At 39.6% G+C, this 12,371-nt stretch overlaps 1 protein-coding gene across 5 annotated transcripts in view; it reads right to left on the reverse strand.

Annotated features, from left to right (window-relative positions):
• phldb1b (pleckstrin homology-like domain, family B, member 1b) overlaps window positions 1–12,371 on the reverse strand; it is a 105,820-nt gene that overhangs the window by 33,343 nt on the left and 60,106 nt on the right. The gene's annotated exons all lie outside the window — the stretch shown is intronic.

The raw sequence follows: 12,371 nt of genomic DNA on the forward strand, positions 1-12,371 counted from the left end.
CAACAAACCCACCCATTCTCTGGGAGGTTTGGAGGTGACAGTGACTCCACGGCAACTTTCAGCCATCTGACCACAATATAGATTTAAACTGTCTTCAAGGTCAACATATAAAAGGTGTGCAGAAGAAAAAACTACTGTCTTCTCTTATGCTACATATCAAATGTACAACACTGGGATTTGTAAAAAATATTCTATTCTGTGCTTAATAATGTTTGAAACACAGTGTATTGCAGTGCTTTTGGGACTGTGCATGCAGCTAATAGACACCAGTTAATTAGGTTCCACTATTTAATTAGATTCAGTTTTATTTGTAAAGCACTAAATGACAACATTAATTATCTCTCTGCACTTAACTTAGTACAGTGGTACTATTTCTATTTAGTAAAGGTATTAAATTATAATGTTCAGTGTTAATTGTAACACTCAGAAACGTCTCTACCGGCTAAAAGGTTTGGTGTCACACGTCTGTGAGAGATGGACGTGCAGTATTCATGTGACTAGATAACATTTCTCAAGTTCATATTTAAAGCTTTTATTTAGACCTGATTGTAAAATGAAATGAATCAGTTTATAAGTGATGATGGCGGCAATTGGGCAACTCATGTACCAAGATTTTCACCAACTTTGAGTTGTTGTTCCGGCTTGAGATAGAGTTCACGTGATATTCCCAGTCCCAGATTATTCCTACACAACATGAACTCAAAATAACTGACTGATAACTAGAGGAAAAATATGGTAATAATAATATATATATAAATATAATGATAATAAAAATAATAATATCACGGCAACAAACAATTACAAAATGTATATAAACATGATCAACCACAACATTAAAACTTGAAGTGTATGTGTATTTGAAATCTGTTGCGATAATAAGCAGGTCAAGTGATGTGATGAAAGGAGACTGCATGACATCACCTGTCTCTACAGCTCTCCTCTTGCACACAAATCACACATTAAAGCCACACATCACACACTTTACATTACATCATAGTTAGATCAAGTGAAAAGCAACTATAACCCTGTAACCTGTAGTTATGCGTTTAACCCTAAGCTGCATACTAGCCCCTTCGAGGAATGTATGACAAGCTCACTATATTACACCGAAGCACACCAGCTGACAAGTGTGTGTGCAGTCCAAGCTGCTTCTGTAAACCCTGCTGTGTCATCAGGGCATACTGAAAAAACAGCAGAGTCCAAGTGTGAAACAACCAAGGATGTGATACATACAAACACACAGCTCAGTCCAGTCATGTTTTCCCAAACAGCCCCTGAAAGGCAGCGCAGTTATATAGTGCACTCACTTCAATATCCATCTATGAAGGCATGAGTAAACTTTCCCTCACTGATTCATCACTACTGACTGCGCTCCAACTGTAAATAGCACCATCTGCTAAATTACTTCCTAGATATACTGCAGTAGAAGAAATAAACAATGAACATCTAACAAATGCTATGAAATGAGAATGGGAAATGTTATTCTCTTCTTTAATTACCAATTAAGACCCACAGACATTATTAAAAATAACAAAGTATTTGTTAGATGTATTGTGCAGCCAGTATAAATCCCATGCACGTGACTTTTTATGAACCAAACAACCATGGGGCTGTGGAGGAATGCCTGATTCCCACAGTTCACACATTCCACAGCCCCCCATGTCTCACCTAGTGGGTGGCTCTCATTATAACTAATGAAGAGATTTCTGGGTTGAGGCTGCTGCTGCTGCTGATGTATCTAAGAAAAGTGGCTTAAAAGAACTAAACTGTTAAAATCCAATCTTTATCAACTCTTTTAAACTGGTGCTATGGTGACAATGAGTTGTCAAAATAAAAGTGAGAATATTGTATTGTAAAGTTCTAAGTTATATTTTTTTAAACAATCTAAAAGATGAGCGAGGTAGCGAGTAAAAGGACCAAAACCCACAAACGATAAAAAAAAGTCTACTGATTCGGTACAGTGAGTTTACTTCTTGTTTTATTTATTTAATCATTGAAATTTTCATCTGGGACAGACTGAAACACAAAATAACTGCAACACAAGAGAAGATTGTGTTGTCACTTACACAACAATGTTGTTTTTGTGTATTGGTTTGCTTATAATAGGCACCATGTCCATCTCATCAGACCAAGTACGCTGTAGTAAAAAATCTCCAATATAACAAGGCAGCTCATTTAATCTCATTATGGAGTATTATTAAGTCAACTGCTGTTTCCTATTTTAATTGATGCAACAATGCTGTTTGTTGTACACAAAACATTTCCTACACTTAAAGTGCAGCAATTAGGAATGAACCCAGTTCATTTACTCTGCTATGGAGTGTAGACAGTTTTCTAATGTGACATCCAGCATCTGCCTCTGTCAGTTTTCCCTCATTTACTCACAACGCTCTCTTTACTCTAGTCTTTGCTTATTTCCTTCCTCCCAGCAGTCAGCATCTCGTCCCTGTGTCTCCCTCTCTCCCCTGAGAGCCTCTTTGTTGTTTCTCCCTCCCCCTCCTCCTCCTCCTCCTCCTCGAGCACCCCAGGGCCGCTCCCCGTCTGTGCACCTTTGATCAGAGCAGTTATTCCTTTTTTTCCTTGAAGCCCGCACCTATGTCACAGGTGTAAATCTTACGTGCGCAGTATTTCAAGCGTAAACGAAGGGGGAGACTCCCACTCAGCGTCTCCGAAAACAGAAACAAACCTCATTCATGATCAGACTGATCCCCAGAGGCTTTGTCGTGATCCAAACAAGAAATATATTTATATTTAATTTCCAGCTGCAGTTTTTTTTCTCTCCCTTGTTGAACACATAAGCATCAAAGCCAGGCAGGGAGAATAAGACAAGGAGGTTCTCCTGCAGCTGTAAACCTCTGTGGATAACAAGCTGGTGGTCCACCATGTTGGCTGTCGCTGGCACTGATCTCCAGATGAAATTATGGAGTTGCTGCTCCGTGTGGGGGTGGCTGCCATTTAAAATGCTGAACCCTGGAGGCATCTCTTTCCAGTCATCATGTCAAACTATTCCAGACTAGATACAGTGATTACAGGCGAGACAGGAGTCTTATTTTTTACAGTCTCTAAACATTGCTGGGGATAATAAACAGGCTTATGATTTGGTAAATGTTATGGGGCAGAGGTAAGATCAGCTTTGTGATGTGTGCTGTCAGTTGAAACAACGTTATTTTGTTTAATATTCTACTGTGAACAAGCAACTGTGATATTAAATGCCAATATCCCCGAAAGCTCTAAGTTAACAGCACGGGGTTGGTACAGTAGTGGACCATTGTGCTGAATATCCATGTGAGACTGTTTAGCCAGAGGAGATTTATAGTGAGCATACCAGCAAAAGTAAACAGCAGCAAACGGTCACCAGCTGTCAAGCTGGAGGATGCACACAGCCGCCTGCAGCTCCACAGCCCGCTGTCTATTTAAAGAGTTCACAGCTAATTACAATGTAGTGTATCTTTATTAGCGCCAAAAATATATATATTTGATAAAAAAAAAAATCCACCCATCCAGCAGTTGTTGCCATATTTCTGTCTGGACCAAAGTGGTGGATGGGCCGACAGATCAACATTGCCATCCACAGAGCCACACAGCCGGTGAATATGCCAAACTGTTGCAGAATATGGTGCGTTCAGTGTCAACTGAAAGTTTTAGAGTATTGGTTGGCCAAAATAAACTATTCAGAGTCATAAGTCTGTTTGGGCTCTGGCAAACTGAGGTAGGAATCTTTTTACCACTCCCCAGAAATTGCAGACTTAACGAGCATGAAAAATTACATATGAATATGACAGATGATATACAAGGTGAAAAAATGTTGTGAATGTTCTCAAATGATTGTAAAACATCAATATGCAATATGGCATCCAGTGATGTTCCTTGGTAATTACAAAGTGCACTAGACTGCTCTCTCACGTTTCCCTCAGCTTATGGAACCTCAGTTTGATTGGCCAATATATCTGAATTTTTAACTCCCTGAGTCCCGTGTTCCCTGATTATAATGACAGATTAGCGATAACATCAGTTCCAGCAAGTTAGCTTACAGCGCCACATGACTCCACTCACACACTGCTTCAGGTGGTGATGGTGTGACGATTGTGACGACCTCCATTTTCGTAACAAAACACCGAAACATTACGGCATTATTTTACTGATAGGTCAAGAGGCCACGCAATGTGTCAAGCCGACAGTGATCGCCCTCTGCTGGACCAGGTCACAAACTGCTTCAGAGCCTCTAATGCGCTTCTAGACCATACATTTTGAATTTGAACGGGTCATTACAGGTCGAATAAGAACTTTCCCCCCCCACCTTTGAATGAATTTTGGAATAAAAAGAGACAGCCCCAGTGCACAGAGGGGATCTATTAGCAAACTAGCTCAAATCAATAATCTTTGTATGCTTTTACCAAATCTCTGGCCATTGTTTAAATCTGCAGTTATTTTGGAACCCCCTGTAGATCTGAGATTTCCACAGACTACAGGTTGTGTAATTTCCTCAGCCATAATGGGAATACATGTAACATATCATAAGCTCAACTCATAAAGTCCCACAGTCTGAAAGCTCCCTTTGAGCTGAACTGGTAATGACTGAACCAATTGAAAGCTTGGAACCACACATCATCACATGTAGCCAACAGGCCCTGAGCAGTACACTCGTTAATCAGATCAAAACCAAAGACCCCAGCACAGGAAAATCCACTGTGTGTTTTAAATATTTGTTATATCAGCAGCGGCATCAGTTACCTTCATGAGTTCTGCCACACTGTTGAGGAAGACTGGCTTCTCATTAGCCAGAGCGAGCATATACAACCCATCTTGATCCCTTCTCTGACCTCGCCTAGCCGGTATAGTCCTGCTCCCCAGCACATGATACCAGTCCATGACAGACACACACACACACACACACACTCACTCTCTCTCACACACACACACACACACACACACACACACACACACACACACACACACACACACACACACACACACACACACACACACACACACACACACACACACACACACACACACACACACACACACACACAGGATCCACACTCTGCAGCTCTGTAGCAGGACTGGAAGATGACTCAGTCTTCAGAGCTGTGCTTCCATGCAGCTCCTGCTGTACTGTAAAGTGATTTCAGAACCGGCTGCACTACTTTGGGACGAATGGCGAGCAGCCTACCACCCCCCTACCTCAGCCCAACCCCTACCATAGTCTTGTGAGAGATGGTGAGGAGTCTGTGTGAACAGGGGGGGCGGAGTTAGAGATTGACATTTGTAAGGACTTCCTGAAGTCAGGCTTACTGGCTGATTCTAAGAAAAGAAAAGTGTCTAACTTTATATACCAAGAAGATCTTATACAGTCTGCAGTGTCTGCTCGCTTCTGGAAATAGGCCGTCAATTTAATCTAGTGTAAATTTGTAATGTCTTCAGTTTCAAATGTTATAAATACAGAACTCCACGGTGTAGATAACAGGGATAACAGGCTTAAAAATAGAGGTGTTGCCGTATAATTGGTGTTTTAAAAATGGAATATTGGTGTGAGCTGAACACTCAATTAAAAGCTTGTACCCATAAAGCATAAGTACGTGTTAGTATGTTGTAGTATTTGAATAGCTAGTGCAGATCCCATTCTAAACATGTTATGCAGCTTTCTTTCTGAAACTGCACACATGATCGACAGCATTTTTTGCACCAATTTTATAGTCAATGTTTTTTATATAATGAAAGTGAATTTGCTTTATAACTGTTCACGTGTGTGGCTTATATGTAAGTTTAAATGATTTACTTGTGTTTCTATACTTAACATGTCGGCTATTTCAGATATAAAGTATTACAGCAACAAGATGAACATGTGCTTTTACTTTGTAAGACTATTGCTAAACAGGAAGGGATTATATGATTGTTGTTGCCATAATAAAGATCAGCACCCACTACAACAGAGAATGTCTGTGTCAGTTTGATATGGTGAAATAAAAATAAGCAAATGATCAAAATGGTCTTCTAACTTGGTCCACAAACTGCCTGTTAGGGCCCCGCCCCCACTGCAAGGTGCCATTTATTGAAGTTTTATCAATATTGTCACATGTCCAAATTGCACCTATTTCAACACAGCCCTTCCCTGTGCCTCTAACAATACACATGCCAAGTGTGAAGTTGATAAGTTGAATGGAGATCCACATGTAGACAGACCGATATTTCTGGAATTAGTAGATAGATCAACAAAGGTAATGCAGAATTCTACTGATAACAACTTTTTTTCCCAGACTGTCAAGATGTCACAATAATATGATCATGAATTCTGTTGGTCATGATGATCATGTAAACTAAAATCTGTTACAGTGACAGACAGACCTACTTTAAAGGACTGTTAAACTGTTTAAAAAGTATGAGGCATATCTACCGACAATCTAAGTTTGTGTAATTATTTCTCTCTTGGCTGTTAAATAATGCAGACAATCCTGTGTATACACCGAGAACACAGACCTGCCGACAGTTTATCAGTTTTGCAGTTAATACCCGAAATACAAAACCTCAGTGTTAAAATGCTTACGTAGTTTTACAATTCTCTGAACTCTTTTTTCAAATGGAGCCGGAGAATATTCAACCTGAAATGAATGAATGAATAAATAAAGAAGACATTATGAAATAAATACTGACAATGATACAATCAGACAGAATATATAGATTAACACAAATAAATAGTGAAATAATTCAATAAATCTGCAAACCTGTGATATTATTATAAAATGTTTTAATCCTACCTCTTCTTACAATAACGGAATTAACTGCATGTCATTAAAACATTTCAAAAAGCCTTTCTATTGCAACTTCATCACAATGTCTTCATCTATCGGCTGAGACAGCCACGGTAGAACCGGTTATTCTGCTGACTTCAAACCAAGACAACGGACTGATTGGATTTATTATTTATTTATTGGATTATTTAAATTTGTCATTGTTGAATTGTTTATTCTCACTGTATTTATTCATGCCACTATTAATTTAATTGATCTTATTTAGTTATTTATTATTATTGAACATTTTACCATGAACTTAATGAACAATTTAAATGAAGTGGAAGCTGGTCCGTGAAGAATTACATGAATAAAAGAGCGGACTTCACTGTAGTCCTGAACAGTTAAATGACCCCCTCTAGTGGAGAGGGCATTAAACAGCAGGCAGCACCTAGATACCAAGATATTTGTAGTTCTATAAAAAAAAGACACATCTGAAACATCATCATTAATACTGAAAGCACCGATATAGGAAGTATAAAGGCAACAGTGCATCAAGTGACATGATGTGTCCTGATCTGCCACTTGTCTTCGGTGGAGAAAATCCACACGTGGCATATTTGTTGGTGCTTTCTCAAGACTGGATTAGTGCAGCTTTCCTTTGGACGGGCACAGAAACAGATTTATTGCTGCTGTCCCAGATAAAGAGCCACAGAGTCGACCCAACTGTCTTATCTGTCCAAGCTCGTCTCTCTCTTCCTATTAAGTTTTCAACCAAAACATTTAAAATCACAGTAATCTGCCTCCTGACACCCAACCGACGATTTAAACACAAACATGCAGATGGTTGGGTTGATCCAGTAATCCAAACATTTATTTGCTATTTCTTCTTCTTCCTTCAAAAACAAATCTCCTAAGTCACCACTTCAGCATGACTAAAGTTACACCCTCTGGTCAGTGGGTTTGTGCAGCAGTGTATCAGTGTAGGTGCAGGATATATTTGGCTGCCTAGGTGGGAAGGTCTGGTGTCCCACAGGAGCTGGATATATTTGTTTCTACAAGATGCTGGTAAACATGTGTGGTGCTCTGTTTGACAAGAGCGAAGGTATATTTGGTCCGTTAATCCTCGCGAACAGCGGCAAAGATGCCAACAATGCAGGAGCGATTTTTCTGCGTGACAACATTTGTGACAGAAGAGAAGGTGGAGGGGACATAGCAGACTGGTTCAGGTGGTTAGTGGTATAACGACTACACGACGATAAAGGCCAACTTCCTCTTAAATTCTCACCAAACCAAATGTTTGCCCTAGGATATATATTCAGAACTGGAGCTCCAACCATGATATGTCAAGTGGAGTTCCCTGAAAAAAAATCCCTTGAATCCAGCTCCCTGTCATCCCACTCAAAGTTGAGTTGGCAAATTTCAGTGGAAATCAATCAGGAGTTCTTCATCCTCCGAGACGGCGAATAACAAAGCGAGTATTCTAGCTTCTTCGTGATTTTCTGAAAAGAGAAGCTTCAAGGCTTTTTAGCCACCAAAATATCCTGCAGTGCTGGTTACATGCAACACTTTCCATGTCATTTTAAGTAATCTGAAACTCCCATTGTGCCCCCTTTAAAGTAACAGCACACACTGATCCAGTCCCTTCCAAAAAGTTAGCGCTCATTAAAACAATGGTGTCCTCTTATCTAACGTCACTGGAAAGATGAGATCATCTTTCGTGGACAGACGAGCGGGGGCGAGTGTCTGCCACAGATGAAACATGCTGCGACTCGCTTCATATGCCAAGTGTGTTTGGCAAGACAGCGTGTCAGTCGGGTGACCGAGGGGAGAGAGGAGTGCCAGGCCAGACAGCTTGGATCAGATGGACTAAGGAAAAGGGTCTTCCCTGCAGACGGGTCATTAGAGTGGACTTAGACCCAATGCTCCAAACGAAAACATGAATATGAGCAGAATTAAAAGACGCTTAAGGAGTTTTCACTGTCGTTAAACACCCCTACTGATATTAGGAGGGGTGATCTTTTTAAGTGATAATGCCCACATCATCCACATCCTCTTTCTCAACAATCAAGTGTTTGGCCTGCCACCTATTTCGCGTCAAAAGTCTCCTGTGAAAAAGCATGACAAATTGAGGGAGACACAGGATAATAATATATTGTGTACACTTGTGTGAAATCCAGTCACAATGTCGCATGAATTTAGTTCAGCGCCACCATGAAACTGGGGGACCAATGAGAAGAGGGTTAAAAACTGACCAAACCAAAAACTAAAAATGTTCCCACACTGCTGACCTGAATGTGTCTGTGGGTTCTGCAGTCTCAGGGTTATTATTCATCTGGAGCCAGTTAGAAAAACTGTGAATGCAGGCGTGATCATTCAATAATGATTGGACCAAAATAGTCACATGACATATGCAGTTGGAAGAAATAAAAATATATGGAATGTGAAATTAAAAGAATATTTCCCTAACTTTGAATAGAATAAAAATTGTGGACTTTCGTTTCACAGATTCAGAATCAGTTTCAGAATGGTACAGGCCTATAAAAGGGGACTTCCTTTAGAAGTTTGTTACATCTCCAGGTTGACCCAATACATTTAACAGAAGGCAAAAATGATACTATCATATCATCATGTCCAATAATGGGTTTTGATGTGGTTTTAGAGCTAAGCATCTAAATAAATATATAAATATATGAGTTTGCACTTCAAATATCATCTGGTTTGATTAACTTATTGCAAATATAGTATACTAGTATTCAGTAGCTGTGTCTGCAAACGTTGCAGCACATAAATATCAAAATAGATTTGAGGTGATTTTAAAACAGTAAAATGTTCAGCTTACTAACTTCACCATATCAAAATATAAGAGATCTGCATCAAGACAGGTTATTGTCGCAGGTTTATGCTTTTAAAAAGATCTATGTCCAATATATCATTTTTAGATATTGTAATCTCCCCAATATCAGTATTGGCCTAAAGTATTCTGTATCAGTCAGGCTATAGTCCACATGGTCTCCCTCATATTCGATGGTAAATACTGCTAATGAGAAGTTATAAATGATAAATTATATCCACTTTTTTATTTTATTTTTTAAGAAAATATATCTATTTCTAAATGGAAAATATTTCACCCACAATACGACTGAAGTGAGGCTGCCAATGTACATCATATTCACTATATTATGAAAAGGTATTTCAGGATTATTAGGTATAAGGGTGTGGTGTATCATACAATGTATTGCTACAACCCATTCCAAGAGTATCATCAAGCTAATAAATCAGTGTATGTGGGGAAGAGAGTCGCTGTAGCCTCCTGCTGCCTCTGAGCTGTGTACTCCTGTTGATTTCACAATAAGAGTCTCTTCAGTGAACAAACTTCTCTTAGAACTCATAACTTTGTTTTCTGGTAAGCAGGCTGTGTGTGAAGCGCTTTAAACGCAGACACTCCGGGGCAAGAAAAATCTGTCATGACAGTGAGTCAACTGTGACTAATTACAGGCCCTGCAGCTCCACGCCTGAGTTTCTGCACTCGAAAAATACAATAACATAACAGGCTGCTGAGGAATCTTGCCTTGTTCTCAGGCTGCTGGTCCCTGTGAGCCTTATTTACTCCATATAAATGTATCTCTGACCTTGCAGTCTGTGAGCTATTTGCACAAATCTAAAGCAAATATTATCCTTTGTGTGACCATTGTTGTACTAGTCCAAAGGTTGTGGTGGCTAAAGACGATGAGAACAAAGGATGTGAAGTCTGACAGACTGGTGTAAGTGACGGCTTATATGTGCAGTAAAGATGAATTGGTAAAAAATCGCCTGTGTCACATTCATTTGGAGAAAGGTGCTACATTTTCAGGATTAATCTATAGTCCAAGAGTGGTGGGAGAGACACACCTGTGAGAACATTTTCAAAGGTTTGGACTCACCCAACATAATGCAGACTGCTGGGTATAACGTTTAGAGCTTTTCCTGAATGTTTACTGGGAGTTGGCTCCAAACTAAGTCCAACCACCAATATGACATATCATCTAATAACTGAGAGCTAACTTGTGTGTGTTAGGATGCTCCATCAACTTTGTGTTTAACGAGTGAGAATTGAGTGTGAACATGTTAGAAGTACATTTCAAAATGTCGGGTCTAATATGAATATGACTGGAGGGATTACAACAAAACATGGTGGAAGGTGTGTATGGGTCCGGGAAAAATCCAGATGCGGATCAAGTGGCAGAATTTTTTCAGCACTTTCTTTAACATATTTTCATTCATTTCTCTGAGATCAAGTCATAGATCTTGATATCTATGAGTGTGTGCATTTTGGTACAGACCCAAATAAAATTCTGGATCTAGTGAATTCATATAAATGTAAATGTGGTTTTATTAGGGGAGTCTTGGCAGAGGTGGTGGAGTTTTGCGCTCTCTTAGTGTCATTGTAGTTATGTTAAATGATTTAATATGATGCAATACTAAAGCTATACTAGCTTCTTTGTTTCATGTGTTTAGTACTGATATTCAAAGATGAGTTAGTGGCAGAACAGTTTGAATATTTCATGATTTTAAATAAGTTTGGCAACATTTAAAAACCTACATATCTCATGAAAATGTTTGCAGCACAGCAATGTGCATATTACACATCCTCTTAACAGTTTTCTGAACATATGCTTCTTTTCAACTGTTTCTTATAATGTCTACTGCCTGTAAGATGTCTATACAGTTTACCCTCTTTGTTCATTCTCATACTGTAGGTCGTCTCAACAGGTCTTATTATATTCTTATCTCAAAGAATTTACATTTATGTCCAGAAAAAGTAAGGTAGTTTGTCTTTCAAGCATTTTGCACTACTGCAAATGTTACTGAGATTTTGGAAATACGTTTTATAAGTTTTGTAACAACCAAGAAGTCCAGACATTTACACTCAGTGAGAACTTCTTATAGGAACTGCTGCTGATTCCTTCAATCAGAAATCGGCCAATCATGAACCAGCAGTGCAATGCATAGAATCATGCAGGAACCAGTCAGGATCTTCAGAAGATATTATCTAAAGAGTAAAGCTTTTATATCCATGGTGAGGAGCAAATCTAACAAATAACACTGACTAGCATCTGATAAGTATTAAAATGTCAATGTGCCAACTGTTGCAGTCAAATGAGTCAATGTGTGTCTTGATATGACTAACTTGAGTAGATCTCTCTCACTGGCCTTGCAGCAAAGACCTCAGCTCTCTTCACCATCAAGGGTTAAACAGGGTCTTGTGTATGAATGCAGCGCTGCCAAGCCTCTATAGGAGGTACCAGTACATGACCTGGTACATAGAGATGGAAGGCATGTCGTCTCAGTCTATCCAACTGAGCTGGCTTCACTCAGTCTCACACTTTGTAATTACAAGCAGGGCGGGCAGACGCCTACTCACACAAGCACAAACGCATGTAAAGGCTTTTTAAAGGACTTTGTCTCTGCTGTTTCATTCAGACTGGCAGACAAGTTCAAGATGTCTACCACCGCTCCCCACCCCCTCTGTTCAGTTTAGGAAACAACAAACAATTGGTTGCTATGGGCTCATCTGGCGCCCTGAGACCGCATGTCGGCAGCAGTTTAGACAGACAACAGCCAAGTTGCAGACAGTTCATGTTTGTTTGGAAAAGGAGTAAC

The sequence above is a fragment of the Hippoglossus stenolepis genome, chromosome 4, assembly GCF_022539355.2.
Source record: "Hippoglossus stenolepis isolate QCI-W04-F060 chromosome 4, HSTE1.2, whole genome shotgun sequence".
NCBI classification, from domain to species: Eukaryota; Metazoa; Chordata; class Actinopteri; order Pleuronectiformes; family Pleuronectidae; genus Hippoglossus; species Hippoglossus stenolepis.